The sequence below is a fragment of the Oncorhynchus clarkii genome, chromosome 6 (assembly GCF_045791955.1).
Source record: "Oncorhynchus clarkii lewisi isolate Uvic-CL-2024 chromosome 6, UVic_Ocla_1.0, whole genome shotgun sequence".
Lineage (NCBI taxonomy): Eukaryota > Metazoa > Chordata > Actinopteri > Salmoniformes > Salmonidae > Oncorhynchus > Oncorhynchus clarkii.
Genome location: NC_092152.1, coordinates 7,868,321 through 7,885,055, shown reverse-complemented (window position 1 = coordinate 7,885,055; position 16,735 = coordinate 7,868,321). Strand labels below are relative to the sequence as shown.

The following is a 16,735-nucleotide window of genomic DNA, read 5'->3' as shown; positions in this document are numbered from 1 at the left end:
GGACATAATTGATTCCATAAAATGTCTCATAATTTTTTCAAACCATGTCAATACATTAATTGACAATGAATTGTCCAGATGAATTGATCAACATGACCCTGCTATTGATGTTGTCCAGTGTTTGATTCAATTACCTAGCTCTAGATTGTATTTCTGTGTATCATTCTCTGCAAATCCTTTGAAAGTATGTCTTGGTAATAGATTATCACTAATTTAACCTTTTAAAATGAAGCAAGAGATTGAGAGATTGAGGCTATGGCAGAAAGTCATGGAGGATCAGCGACCAAGACTGGCCTGGAACAACAAACCTATTGAAACAGGAAGAGAGAGGGAAAGAGAGAGAGAAAGGGAGATGGGAAAGGAAGAGAAAAGCAGAATTGGAAAGACAAGAAATGAAGAAGAAAGTGGAACAGGCAGAAGAAACGATAAAAGCGTTAGAACGAGAGATTGAGAGATTGAAAGAGATTGAGAAGGAAATCATATTTGAAAGAGAAAGAGACATGCGTATTGCAGAGAATGAGAAAGTCAAACTGGTTAACGAAAAGGTAAAAGAGTTAGAGAGAGAGGTTGAGAGACTGAAAGAAGATATGACAACAAAAGAGATTCAATACAAAATCAAATTTGAAAGAGCGAAAGAAGCGTTTAGAAGACAGAATGAGAGAGTGAAACAGGTTAACCAAAATGTACTAGTGTTAGACAGAGAGGTTGTGAGAATGAAAGAAGAGATTAGATTGAAAGACGAGACTGAACCAGAGAGACCATTTGATAGAGACAGAGAGAGAGAAAATGATTGGAGACGAAGTGAAGAGGAGATGAAAAATAGAGTGGAGAGAGAGATGGAGATGGAGACAGCCCTCATCAATGACAAAAAGACGTCTGAATTGGAGGAAGTCTTCAAGAAAATCAAGGAACAGCAGATAGAATTAGAAAATATGGAAACAGACAAATAGAAATGGAAACAGAACCAAATGGACATGGAGGAGAAGATGGAGGGTGAGCACAACAAACAGAAAGAGGTAGAAAGAAAGAGAATGGAGAAAATACCAAAACAGAGACAAGAAGAAGATGAGAAGAAGAAGGAGCTAGAGAGAGAAGAAGAAGAGGAGAGACGCAAACAGAAGCACATAGAGATGGAAGATGAAGAAAGAGAGAGGGAGAAAGAGAGACAGAGACAGATAAAAAGGAAGAGAATGGAGAAGAGACAGAAAATTATGGAAAGAGAAGAAGAGAGACAGAGAGAGATTGAAAGAGAGATTGAAGAAGAAAGATGTAAACAGAAGCAAATAGAGATGGAAGAGGAAGAAAGAGAGAGGGAGAAAGAGAGACAGAGAGAGATCAAAAGAAAGATAATGGAAAAGAGACAAAAACATATCGAAAGAGAAGAAGAGAGACAGAAAGAGATTGAAAGAGAGAATGAAGAAGAACTATTTGAACAGAAGCAAATAGAGATAGAAGAGGAAGAAAGAGAAGAAGAGAGACAGAGAGAGATCGAAGAGAAAGAGAGACAGAGAGAGATGGGAGAGAAAGAAAGACGACAACAACAAGAGGAGAGACAGAAACAAAAGGAGAAGGAGAAAGAAAGGGAGAAAGACAATGACAATCAGAGAGAGATGGAATTAAAAGATCAGCAACAGAAAGAGATGGAGAAAGAAAAGATGATTATGAGAGAAAGGGAGGAAGCAGGAAGCAGAAAGGAGGGGCAGAAATTTTGGGGGGGGGAATTGAGGGACATAATGAACTGGAGATAGAACAGGAGAGAGAGATGGAAGAAAAGCAGGAAGTGATTAAGGAAGCAGAGGAAGAGTACAGGGAAAGAGAAGAGAGAGGAAAGGAAGTAAGCATGAAGAAACATGTAGTAGTTAATGTTAAAGCAAAAGCACGGGAAGTCTTCAATAGGCGTAAAGAGAGGAGGTTAGAAGTGTTGAAGGGGGAACGAGAACACATAGAAAGAGGACAACAAATCAGGAGGGAGAAGGAGGAAAGACGGCTGGAGATGGAAAGAAAACAGGAGAGGGCAAGACAACAAGAGGAGCAGGATAAAAAACGAGAGATTGAAATTGCTAGACAGAAAGAAATGTTGAGACTAAGAGAGGAGGAGAGGCAGAGAGAGGAAGAGAGAGAGGAGCAGAGAAAGAGAGCCATTGAAGGCCATTTAGCTTTAATCAGAGAGAGAGAGAAGATTTTAGAGGTAAAGAAAAAAGAGGAGATGGGGGGGCCAGACAGCCAGCAGCTAGACGCTCCAGAAGAGGTTGAAACATCAGAGCGAATATCCAAGACAAAGAAAAAGCCAAGCATCTGGAAGAAAATTAGGATGAGGTAAAGAATGTTTAAACATCTATTCATGTTTTACACTGTTAATATACATGTCATCACTTTAAAAAGTGACATTATCCAAATGTGAGGGTTTAGTGTACATGCATCACACATGTAAATATATAGATACTTACCTGTCTCTGTGATGTCTTACAGCCTTCCTGACGTGCTGTCTGCCTAGAGCTGGAACTCGATGAAGCCACAGTTCCACTGAGGTTACGTTGGTAATTAAAAGTGTCGCCCAATAATTCCTCCTCCTCTTTAAGTCATCGAGCCACATTTCTTCCTCAAAACATTATAGTCTCCTCAAGCCAGCAAGTATCCTCTTTATCAGGCAACAAACCATCGAAGGTCAGTGACCCTCCTCCCAAGAACAGAGACTCTCATCTGTATCCAAGTTAAATTCATCTCTGCTTACCACCTCTACAGTCCTAGAAAATATCCCAAAAATGGAAATGGTTTCAACAGAAGTCCTCCCCTCAGACCAGTGGCTCCACAGACCAGAGTTTCTCATCTTTATTCAAGTTGAATGCAACTCTGATCATTTCCACCACCTCTCCTGTTAAGGGGAGGTTCTGAAAAGGAGGTCTGGGAGGAGGTCTGCAGGTAGCCTGGACCGGACCGGTAGCAGCTAAGTTGCTGGCTCCATCCCCGGGCAGAGCTGCTCAAGTCAGGCCAGTGATGTTTGATGATGTCCTTTTTGTTTGCAAAGTTTTATTCGTTAATAAAAGCATTTATTAAAAAAGCAATATTGTTGTTACGGTGTGGATTGTTTTGTTATTTATTAGAATTGAAACATCCAGTAGTCATGGTAGATGTTAGACTTTCAATGAGACACCTAACATTCCATCAGTTTGATACAATGTGTGACATGTTATATTAGAGAGGAGTCCTCTATACACATCTATTTTAGACCATAGGAGAAATATCAGATTGAAATAGCTTCTCTAAGAGTCTGAGGAGAGAGCAACAGTAGACGCATCGTTAGCTCTCCCACCTCCAGTTCAGTACTCGGGTCATTCCACCAATTGAGTACCTTTTGGGGAGTGTAACTTTATATTTCACCTAATTCTAACATTCTGTCATAAAGAGCACATGTTCAACTTAATATAAAACATGTTTCCCATCTCAAAGTAACAAATACATACTATAGTAAGTGCCTATTAAGTGCCAAATAAAGTGACAGGGTTGACTTCATCTAGAATCAACCATAGATCCCCATGTGACAGGGGGAATGGAATGCAAGCTTACCAAACACATGTAAATAGTTTAAACATTTCTAGACTGTCTATCTCTAGGTAACAGGGTTGGTGTGTTATAATTCACCCACCCAGTGGTGATTGCAGCATGTACATCTTGGTGGATGTGGTTTCTACTGACACTTGAGATGTACAAACTATGGCACAAGGGGATAACGAGTGGACTATAGGATATCTGTAATTTAGATTAAGACAATGAGAGAGCTAGGATGAACGTCGTCAATATAACTATTTGTTCAGCACTTTTGAAATGTGCAGCGACAGAATTTTGAACATGGGCCATTCTTACAGTATTCTCCCTGTACACCAAGTCATAACTGCATATAAGCAGACAATGAAAGCTCTTACAATATTTGATGATTACATTTCTCTAAAACAGGCTATAGTCTACATGTGCACCACCAAGTCAGAGCAGTAGGCTAAGTTATGAGAGGGGAAAGGGACAACATTATTAGGGTGAGGCACATGGGCTACTAACAGCTTACTACACAAAATACACTTAGTATTACTTTCTTAGATACAGTATACCTATCTCCCTGGCATATTACATCATTTATAGAGCAGCATTCAATACATTTTTGGACACCTTGTTGTGCTGTGCTCACTTGAACAGGAAGGTGTAGTGGCGGTTTGGCATCAAAGTCTGTCATTCTCTGGATTTATGCTGCTTTCAAGACAACTGGATAAGGCAGTTAACCTACTGTTCCTAGGTAGTTGTTGTAAATAAGAATTTGTTCTTAACTGACTGAACTAGTTAAATAAATAAAAAATATATTAATGTAATATTCTAAATCGTCTGATGATAGTGAATAAGTTAAACCCCTTGTTTTTACCATTCGGTGTCATATTCACTTTTTGGAGGTGAAATGTAGCTAAAAATGTGCCATCCTCTGCTCAGAGGGTTAAGGAACCGTCTTAAAACTGCATCACATACAATTGCCTCTAAATGAAAATATCAATACCTTCTCAACGACATGACATAGAGATCTCAAACAAATTTGACACTGTTAAGAGACCTCTTTTCTCAAATGCAATTAGTTACATTATTTTAAAGTTCTATAAAATCTACTAAAAGTAAAACAAGTTACTTTACATAAAAATACTTTTAAAAAATCAATATCTTCCACCCCATTAGGCTTTCATGAAAACAACCAACCAAACTTACCTACCACATTGGTTCGGGGATGTCATCCCTCCAATCAACAGCAATTTGTGTTGTATTTGTTGACTTTGGATACTTTTTTACAAACGTTCATTAAATTAGCATGAATAATACTTTAAAATGTCAATAGATAATGAATGCAAACAACTATCATTGGTTCAGGAACCACATCCCATTAATAAATATCGATAACTTTTTGTATTTTTTAAAAACTTTTTATATTTTTAATGAATTTGAATTGACTTTACCTAAAATTTGCTTCCCTAAAACTTCAGATATTGGTTCAAGGAACTCTTCCCTCCAATCCACAGTAATTACGTTTGGACTTTTGGACATTACAAATTAAGTCAAATTGAAAACATTATTGATGTTGTTGAATTAGGTTTTCATAATAGCAAGCTAGGACTGATGGTTTGGTTATCTAAACTAGCAAGTATGTTGGTTTGTTACCAAGACAACTACTGTAGCTATCTAGTAAACTTGCTAGCTACTTCAATGGATGTTGAACACATTTCTACCGGCAAATGTGTTAAATTATAGCCATGGTATAAAAGGGATAATCAACTCAGGGCTTTATGGTTCTCTGGAAAATAATGCAAGTCCATGGAAGGTCAGTTCCACAGTGTTCATTATTTACCATAGAACTCATAGTCCCTCGTTGATTATCCCTTACATCACTTTATGAGCTGGATTTGCCTTTCTTTGCAACAGTGGAAGCTGCTGAGGAGACGACGGCTCATAATAATGGTTGGAATGGAGTCAATGGAGTGGGATCAACCACATTAAAGATGTCTCCATGTGTTTGATACCACTCAATTGACTTCATTCCAGACATTATTATGAGCTGTCTTCCCCTCAGCAGCCTCCACTGCTTTGCAATTAGTTTGTTTGTTTTCAGTTGTTAGCATTTAGCTAACAGCGTCTATGTGAATTTGCTATCAGTTTGTGCTAATTTGTTAGCATTCTGGTAATAGAGGGCAATAGGTTTTTGTGTTTTTAGCACCCCCTCATGTGCTATGCCGGTAATACTGTAAATCCCGGTATGAGAGAAGGATGGTATGACAATATGAACATCTGGATACCGCCCAACCCTAATCACCACAACTAGCTATCACAACTACCACAACTACCATGCCTATGTACCACAACCACCACACCAACCTACCAAAACTAACACAACTACCTACCACAACTAGCTCTCACAACTACAACACCTACTTATCACAACTACCACAACTAACATCACCGTATCTACCATCATCACAAATACCATACCATAATTACTTCACCTCACCACACCTACCATCATCACATCTACCATAACCACACCTACCATCACCATACCTACCGTCACCACACCTACCATCATTACACCTACCATTCCTACAATCACCACACCTATCACACCTACCATCACCACACCTACCATCATTACACCTACCATCATTACACCTACCATCACCACACCTACCATTGTAATTGTGGATGGATATTCTGCTTCATTCAATGATTACGGTATTGTAGAAGGTAGATACAGGAGTAGCCTATAGTCTACAATAATAACGTCATTGAATGTACTATAGTATCATTTATTTAATTGATGAATGAAATTGTAAATAGGCTCCTTCATTCAGTGAATACTGGATGTCTTTCTATCTCTGGGAGTATGTTAATGAAGGCTTTTCAGCTGTTGAACTATGGCAATGTCCAACAAATGTCTAAATCTTTCTTTCTTTTAGTCAACAAGTGATGAGCCAGAGCAACCAATCAACGTCACTGCAGCTGTTCTACCCACCACCCCCACTGCTCTTCCTCCACCACCAACCTCATCCTCTTCTCCTGTTCAACTCATTTGCCGCCACACTAGAAAGGACTGTATATACAGTTGAAGTCGGAAGTTTACATATACTTAGGTTGGAGTCATTAAAACTCATTTTTCAACCACTCCATACATTTCTTGTTAACAAACTATAGTTTTGGTAAGTCGATTAGGACATCTACTTTGTGCATGAAACAAGTTATTTTTCCCAAAAAAATGTACCGACAGATTATTTCACTTATGATTCACTGTATCACAATTTCAGTGGGTCAGAAGTTTACATAAACTAAGTTGAATATTGCATTTAAACAGCTTGGAAAATTCCAGAAAATGATGTCATGGCTTTAGAAGCTTCTGATAGGCTAATTGACATCATTTGAGGCAATTGGATGTGTACTGTGAGGTTCTGTGTTACACACTATAGCCCTTACCATATCATATGTGATGGAATACTATTTGCTGTTGGCTTGTTTGGGTATATGTGTTATGCAACATAGCTGACTTGAGACATTGTTAAGGCCTTTCTCGTGATGGAAAAATACAGGATAACATGAAGACAGGAACTGTGCAATGAGTTGTGGGGGCACATTCAGAACGTAGTATTGGGAGAACAAACAGTCTTTTGTTAGATAACAGGAGCCAGGTGTGAGATAACTGTATTGAGTGTGTGAGCGCATAGATATTCTACACAACTACAACGACTGACCGCTGAAGCGCCAAGGAGGCTGGGACCAGCTCTTGCACCAACAATCAACAATAGGCTGGGTGAGTTTAAACCACGCCCAGTCTCTACTCTGACAGGCCGGGTCGGAAGCTTCTGTCAAGAGTATATTATAATATCTTTGTCAGGAACAAGTCAGGTCTCTGTTTGCCCTGCGAGGTGGGACAGAGAGCCCGTATATACGAAAATTGCATTTACCACTTATTGCTTAGCTGATAAAAAATACATAGTATACAATCGGTGACTCAATGTCATATTTATCCTGATACCAGATTCGAATTGACGCAACTCTAACAGTACCTGTGGATGTATTTCAAGGCCTACCTTAAAACTCAGTGCCTCTTTGCTTGACATCATGGGAAAATCAAATGAAATCAGCCAAGACCTCAGGAAAAAAATTGTAGACCCCCACAAGTCTGGTTCATCCTTGGGAGCAAGTTCCAAACCCCTGAAGGTACCACATTCATCTGTACAAACAATAGTACGCAAGTATAAACACCATGGGACCACGCAGCTGTCATACCGCTCAGGAAGGAGACGTGTTCTGTCTCCTAGAGATGAACGTACTTTGGTGCAAAAAGTGCAAATCAATCCCAGAACAACAACAAAGGACCTTGTGACGTAGCTGGAGGAAACAGGTACAACAATATCTTTATCCACAGTAAAACGAGTCCTATATCGACATAACCTGAAAGGCCCTCAGCAAGGAAGAAGCCACTGCTCCAAAACCACCATAGAAAAGCCAGACAACGGTTTGCAACTGCACATGTAGACAAAGATCGTACTTTTTGGAGAAATGTCCTCTGGTCTGATGAAACAACATAGAACTGTTCTAAAATTCACCAAATGCATTGTGGGAAGCTTGTGGAAGGCTACCTGAAACGTTTGACCCAAGTTAAACAATTTAAAGGGAATGCTACCAAATACTAATTGAGTGTATGTAAACTTATGACCCACTAGGAATGTGATGAAAGAAATAAAAGCTGAAATAAATCATTCTCTGTCCTATTATTCTGACATTTCACATTCTTAAAAGAAAGTGGTGATCTTAACTGACCTAAGACAGGGAATCTTTACTTGGATTAAATGTCAGGAATTGTGAAAAACTCTGTTTAAATGTATTTGGCTAAGGTGTATGTACACTCCCGTCATCAACTGTACATACCCCTGTGCCCATCTCATTGCAATATGGTCCATCCAGGGCCTCAGCTGGGCGCCTACAATGTGAGAAATGTAAACAAGATGCTATAATTGTGTGTGTGTGTGTGTGTGTGTGTGTGTGTGTGGTTTGAGTTCCAAAAAAAAGACATGAGTGTGATGTGCCCCTCTGTTTTAATGTTGAAATGCCATGAATGGAAGATGACAAAGGAGATAGTGATGAGGGTGAGAGCATCCAGTATGAAAATAAAGACCCCTTGGGATCTAAAATGAGTGTGGGGGCCCTCTTGTTGCCATCTTTTACTTTGACTTCCCTACATTCCTAAAGAAAATAATGTACTTTTTACTCCATACATTTTCCCTGACATCAAAAAGTACTTGTTACATTTTGACAGGAAATTGGTCCAATTTACACAATTATCAAGAGAACATCCCTGGTCACCCCTACTGCCTCTGATCTAGAGGACTCACTAAACAGAGAACATCCCTGGTCACCCCTACTGCCTCTGATCTGGAGGACTCACTAAACAGAGAACATCCCTGGTCACCCCTACTGCCTCTGATCTGGCGGACTCACTAAACAGAGAACATCCCTGGTCACCCCTACTGCCTCTGATCTGGAGGACTCACTAAACAGAGAACATCCCTGGTCACCCCTACTGCCTCTGATCTGGAGGACTCACTAAACAGAGAACATCCCTGGTCACCCCTACTGCCTCTGATCTGGTGGACTCACTAAACAGAGAACATCCCTGGTCACCCCTACTGCCTCTGATCTGGAGGACTCACTAAACAGAGAACATCCCTGGTCCTCCCTACTGCCTCTGATCTGGAGGACTCACTAAACAGAGAACATCCCTGGTCACCCCTACTGCCTCTGATCTGGAGGACTCACTAAACAGAGAACATCCCTGGTCACCCCTACTGCCTCTGATCTGGAGGACTCACTAAACAGAGAACATCCCTGGTCATCCCTACTGCCTCTGATCTGGAGGACTCACTAAACAGAGAACATCCCTGGTCATCCCTACTGCCTCTGATCTGGAGGACTCACTAAACAGAGAACATCCCTGGTCATCCCTACTGCCTCTGATCTGGAGGACTCACTAAACACAAATGCTTTGTTTGTAAATTTTATCTGAGTGTTGGAGTGTTCCCCTGGCTATCCGCAAATATATTTTAAAATAAAATAAAATTGTACCATCTGGTTTGCTTAATATAAGGAATTTGAAATGGTTTACACTTGTACTTTTACTTTTGATACTTAAGTACATTTAAAACCAAATACTTTTAGACTTTTACTCAAGTAGTATTTTACTGGGTGACTCTCACTTTTACTTGTCATTTTCTATTAAGGTATCTTTACATTTACTCAAGTATGACTATTGAGTACTTTTTCCACCACTGAGGCATCAGATCAGAGATGTCAAGGTGGCACCCAAGCATATGCCATGTGTATATGTGCAACACACAAATTTGTATGGTCATATTCTTTATGTTTTACTTCATTTGTTATCTGATGGATCCATCCCTTGTATCATTTTCTAGGCCTCCCAGGTATTTGCATTTAAAGTAATGTATATGATTACTGCTGCTAGGGGGAGCTGTGATGTCAATGGGGAGCGTTAGTGAGATCGTGAGGTCTTAGAGGTTTCTTCTTCAATCTTGGAGAATTCCTACTACTGAAAACTAATAACGTTTCTCCGTCTCATCATTTTACCCTATTAATCAAGTTACGTAATGTGCAAAAGTCCTATTTGTTTTATTTTCTATCAAAGACTCAGTTTAGTTCAGGTAATATATGTAAATATGTGATGTCTCGATAAAATGTGTTAATATTTCTACAAAAATAGCATTTAACAGTTTGCTAGCTTGATGCTAACCATATTTAGCGTGGCTAAGCGCTAGCTAGCTCTAGGCTAGTTTATCTCAGTCTGATAGCTTACATGTTAGTAGTTTATAATATAATGGTTGTAGCACCGTTTAGCACAGGCCTTCAGTAATGTATAGCTTTTTCCAAATTGACACTGATAGTACAGTGAGTTATATATAATGTGAATGTGTAGATGTGTGGTGATAGTATTTTAACCTCAGACCTTATATTTTGTTGATACTGGAATATGAAATGTGGAGATGTAATGCAACAATAGAGTTGTAATGGATACTTGGTTTTGATGCAGCGACCAATTTGGCAACGGAATTATGAGTTGTAATCACTTAATAATTCACAAACAAAATACACATCAGAAAAATCACTAGAACTAATTGTTAGCTCCACCATTACTTGTTACTTCTGTGAACTTGAGATCCTTGAGAAGTACAAGAGGGGTGAGTTAGAGAACACTGCAGAGGAGAAGGAAGATGACAAGGAGGACATTCTCCCACCTGATAAAAGTATCTGAAGGAGAGCTGTGGGCTGGGTGAATAAGAAGTGGGAGAAGAGGAACATCAGAAAGATAGAGAGAACGTATCAAAGAGAAGCTGAGGAGGGCTATAAGATCATCCACATTGGTAAGACCTGTTTTCCCTCTGTTCATGACGTTTAAGTTGATAGCAGAGTAAGTTGAGACCCTGAAAGAGTTCCTCATGGGGGTCAGGTCAGGTCAATTCGGGATGGGAATTATTGCACTTTATTGACAAATTCCATGCCATGCTCAACTGAAAAGAGTAAAAAATCATTGGATCCAACTGGGTTTTCTATTCTTCATTCCCTGTGTCCATTACATTTAACCGTTAGCTGTCTTTCCGGCTGCTATCTGAATAGACAATCGGACAATTTATTTATTTTTATTATTATTATGTTTTCTTCTTGGGCCTCTATAACTATATCTATTGTTCTTATTTTTGTTGTTGTTATGTGATTTGGATTAATCCCCTCTACCACACGGAAACCCACTAATCTACTGACCGAACGCAAGAGGTGGCTAACAACATACCTCCATCCTATGCTAGCTTGCTACCGATGGCCTGGCTAGCTGTCTAAATCGCCGTGACCCCCAACCAACCTCTCCACTCACTGGACCCTTTTGATCACTCGACTAAGCATGCCTCTCCTTAATGTCAATGTCTTGTCCATTGCTGTTCTGGTTAGTGTTTATTGGCTTATTTCACTGTAGAGCCTCTAGTCCTGCTCACTATACCTTATCCAACCTATTAGTTCCACCACCCACACATGCAATGACATCTCCTGGTTTCAATGATGATTCTAGAGACAATATCTCTCTCTTCATCACTCAATACCTAGGTTTACCTCCACTGTATTCACATCCTACCATATCTTTGTCTTTACATTATACCTTGATGCTATTTTATCGCCCCCAGAAACCTCCTTTTACCCTCTGTTCCAGACGTTCTAGACGACCAATTCTTATTGCTTTTAGCCGCACCCTTATTCTACTCCTCCTCTGTTCCTCTGGCGATGTAGAGGTGAATCCAGGCCCTGCAGTGCCTAGCTCCACTCCTATTCCCCAGGCGCTCTCTTTTGATGACTTCTGTAACCGTAATAGCCTTGGTTTCATGCATGTTAACATTAGAAGCCTCCTCCCTAAGTTTGTTCTATTCACTGCTTTAGCACACTCTGCCAACCCGGATGTTCTAGCTGTGTCTGAATCCTGGCTTAGGAAGACCACCAAAAATTCAGACATTTTAATTCCAAATTACAACATTTTCAGACAAGATAGAACTGCCAAAGGGGGCGGTGTTGCAATCTACTGCAAAGATAGCCTGCAGAGTTCTGTCCTACTATCCAGGTCTGTACCCAAACAATTTGAACTTCTACTTTTAAAAATCCACCTCTCTAAAAACAAGTCTCTCACCGTGGCCGCCTGCTATAGACCACCCTCTGCCCCCAGCTGTGCTCTGGACACCATATGTGAACTGATTGCCCCCCATCTATCTTCAGAGCTCGTGCTGCTAGGCGACCTAAACTGGAACATGCTTAACACCCCAGCCATCCTACAATCTAAACTTGATGCCCTCAATCTCACACAAATTATCAATGATCCTACCAGGTACCTCCCCAAAGCCTTAAACACGGGCACCCTCATAGATATCATCCTATCCAACTTCCCCTCTAAATACACCTCTGCTGTCTTCAACCAAGATCTCAGCGATCACTGCCTCATTGCCTGCATCCGTAATGGGTCAGCGGTCAGACGACCTCCACTCATCACTGTAAAACGCTCCCTGAAACACTTCAGCGAGCAGGCCTTTCTAATCGACCTGGCCGGGGTATCCTGGAAGGATATTGATCTCATCCCGTCAGTAGAGGATGCCTGGATATTTTTTCAAAATGCCTCTCTAAACCATCTTAAATAAAAATGCCCCATTCAAGAAATTTAGAACCAGGAACAGATATAGCCCTTGGTTCTCCCCAGACCTGACTGCCCTTAACCAACACAAAAACATCCTATGGCGTTCTGCATTAGCATCGAACAAAGCTAGAAACCATTATACACAGGCAGTTAGAAAAGCCAAGGCTAGCTTTTTCAAGCAGAAATTTGCTTCCTGCAACACTAACTCAAAAAAGTTCTGGGACACTGTAAAGTCCATGGAGAATAAGAACACCTCCTCCCAGCTGCCCACTGCACTGAAGATAGGAAACACTGTCACCACTGATAAATCCACCATAATTGAGAATTTCAATAAGTATTTTCCTACGGCTGGCCACCTGGCTACTCCTACCCCGGTCAACAGCACTGCACCCCCAACAGCAACTCGCCCAAGCCTTCCCCATTTCTCCTTCTCCCAAAGCCATTCAGCTGATGTTCTGAAAGAGCTGCAAAATCTGGACCCCTACAAATCAGCCGGGCTAGACAATCTGGACCCTTTCTTTCTAAAATGATCTGCCGAAATTGTTGCCACCCCTATTACTAGCCTGTTCAACCTCTCTTTCGTGTCGTCTGAGATTCCCAAAGATTGGAAAGCAGCTGCGGTCATCCCCCTCTTCAAAGGGGGGGGACACTCTTGACCCAAACTGCTACAGACCTATATCTATCCTACCATGCCTTTCTAAGGTCTTCGAAAGTCAAGTCAACAAACAGATTACCGACCATTTCGAATCTCACCATACCTTCTCTGCTATGCAATCTGGTTTCAGAGCTGGTCATGGGTGCACCTCAGCCACGCTCAAGGTCCTAAACGATATCTTAACCGCCATCGATAAGAAACATTACTGTGCAGCCGTATTCATTGATCTGGCCAAGGCTTTCGACTCTGTCAATCACCACATCCTCATCGGCAGACTCAACAGCCTTGGTTTCTCAAATGATTGCCTCGCCTGGTTCACCAACTACTTCTCTGATAGAGTTCAGTGTGTCAAATCGGAGGGTCTGTTGTCCGGACCTCTGGCAGTCTCTATGGGGGTGCCACAGGGTTCAATTCTTGGACCGACTCTCGCTGCTGGTGAGTCTCTGATCCACCTCTACGCAGACGACACCATTCTGTATACTTCCGGCACTTCTTTGGACACTGTGTTAACAACCCTCCAGGCAAGCTTCAATGCCATACAACTCTCCTTCCGTGGCCTCCAATTGCTCTTAAATACAAGTAAAACTAAATGCATGCTCTTCAACCGATCGCTACCTGCACCTACCCGCCTGTCCAACATCACTACTCTGACTTAGAATACGTGGACAACTACAAATACTTAGGTGTCTGGTTAGACTGTAAACTCTCCTTCCAGACCCATATCAAACATCTCCAATCCAAAGTTAAATCTAGAATTGGCTTCCTATTTCGCAACAAAGCATCCTTCACTCATGCTGCCAAACATACCCTTGTAAAACTGACCATCCTACCAATCCTCGACTTTGGCGATGTCCTTTACAAAATAGCCTCCAATACCCTACTCAACAAATTGGATGCAGTCTATCACAGTGCAATCTGTTTTGTCACCAAAGCCCCATATACTACCCACCATTGCGACCTGTACGCTCTCGTTGGCTGGCCCTCGCTTCATACTCGTCGCCAAACCCACTGGCTCCATGTCATCTACAAGACCCTGCTAGGTAAAGTCCCCCCTTATCTCAGCTCGCTGGTCACCATTGCATCTCCCACCTGTAGCACACGCTCCAGCAGGTATATCTCTCTAGTCACCCCCAAAACCAATTCTTTCTTTGGCCGCCTCTCCTTCCAGTTCTCTGCTGCCAATGACTGGAACGAACTACAAAAATCTCTGAAACTGGAAACACTTATCTCCCTCACTAGCTTTAAGCACCAACTGTCAGAGCAGCTCACAGATTACTGCACCTGTACATAGCCCGCCTATAATTTAGCCCAAACAACTACCTCTTTCCCTACTCTATTTTATTTATTTTGCTCCTTTGCACCCCCATTATTTTTATTTCTACTTTGCACATTCTCCCATTGCAAATCTACCATTCCAGTGTTTTACTTGCTATATTGTATTTTCTTTGCCACCATGGCCTTTTTGCCTTTACCTCCCTTATCTCACCTCATTTGCTCACATCGTATATAGACTTGTTTATACTGTATTATTGACTGTATGTTTGTTTTACTCCATGTGTAACTCTGTGTCGTTGTATGTGTCAAACTGCTTTGCTTTATCTTGGCCAGGTCGCAATTGTAAATGAGAACTTGTTCTCAACTTGCCTACCTGGTTAAATAAAGGTGTTATCAACTTGCCTACCTGGTTAAATAAAGGTGTTATCAACTTGCCTACCTGGTTAAATAAAGGTGAAATAAATAAATAAAAGGTCTCTGAGCAAGTGACGTCACCGATTGAAACGCTATTTAGTGCGCACCACCGCTAACTAAGCTAGCGTTTCACATCCGTTACAGTTGCTGGTTTGAATCTCCAAGCTCACTAGGTGAAAAATCTGTCCTTGAGCTAGTCACTTAACCCTATTTGCTCCTGTAAATCACTCCTTGATGAGAGTGTCTGCTAAGTGATGTAAATGTTTGTTCTATTAGTGGGTAAAATTCAAATGTTCTTGCATGATTTAACTTCAAAGTGGTCAGGAAATCATATTAGAACTCATAATAACCTAGCTCTGGTCCAGGGCATTATGTGCGGTTTGCTGAAGGAAGGCTCAGTGTCTGCAAGCTGTACGTAACGCCCTGGACCAGAGTGACACATGACCCACCTCTGGCCATCATGGACAGTCAACTCATCACATTCACCTACTGTTAAGTCACAGTTGTGTTAGTTTTGTTATTAAAGGAAGTTTAATTGAACAGAAGTTTAATTATTATTTTAACACTGTAGTAAATTGTCGAGTTCACTTCCTAAATAATGTGTTGACATACCTTTGCTCCCAGCTACAAGCAGGCAGAGATGGAGGTTCAGTTCCTGAGGGAAGAGAAGAAGACCTGTACAGAGAAGGAAGCCCACATGCTTGAGTTGAGGGGGAAGGATCGTACGATCCGAAATCAGAAGGAGATGGACAGACTTCAAGTGTGCCTCCCGTGTGCCTCTGGGAGGAGGAAAAGAAGAAGAGGAATGGTAGAACGGAGAAGGACAAGATCATTGAACAATTACAGTCTGAGACACAATCTCCGAGCCCTTTTAAAAGACGAAAGGAGGAGAAGAGTAGAAAGGGGTATAATGAAAGAGTGGAAGACTGAGACTCAGGAAGGCAGAGTGTCAGAGGGAGTCAGAGCCAGAGAGCCACAGAAACGAAGGAGAACCAAAGAAAAATGCAGGAGATCAACAGACTCAAACAACTGCGGGAGCTACTAATGGTGTTGTTGTTAACTGTATCTGCAATTTGTAAATAATTGCATTACTCATTTGTAGGTTCTACAAGCATAAACATCTGAGACAACATTGTTGCAACACTACACAAATGGTATTGGGAATTTCATTTAGCTTCAATCAGAGAGAGAGAAGATAATAGAGGAAAACAAAAGAGAGGAGATGGCGGAAGAGGAAAGAAGGGAGATCCTTGAGAAGTACAAGAGGGGTGAGTTAGAGAACACTGCAGAGGAGAAGGAAGATGACAAGGAGGACATTCTCCCACCTGATAAAAGTATCTGAAGGAGAGCTGTGGGCTGGGTGAATAAGAAGTGGGAGAAGAGGAACCTCAGAAAGATAGAGAGAACGTATCAGAGAGAAGCTGAGGAGGGCTATAAGATCATCCACATTGGTAAGACCTGTTTTCCCTCTGTTCATGACGTTTAAGTTGATAGCAGAGTAAGTTGAGACCCTGAAAGAGTTCCTCATGGGGGTCAGGTCAGGTCAATTCGGGATGGGAATTATTGCACTTTATTGACAAATTCCATGCCATGCTCAACTGAAAAGAGTAAAGAATCATTGGATCCAACTGGGTTTTCTATTCTTC

General features: G+C 41.2%; 1 pseudogene; it reads left to right on the top strand.

Moving 5' to 3' along the window:
• The first annotated feature begins 268 nt into the window (after positions 1-268).
• Positions 269-16,735, top strand: part of LOC139411846 (golgin subfamily A member 6-like protein 22) — a 17,151-nt pseudogene continuing 684 nt past the window's right edge.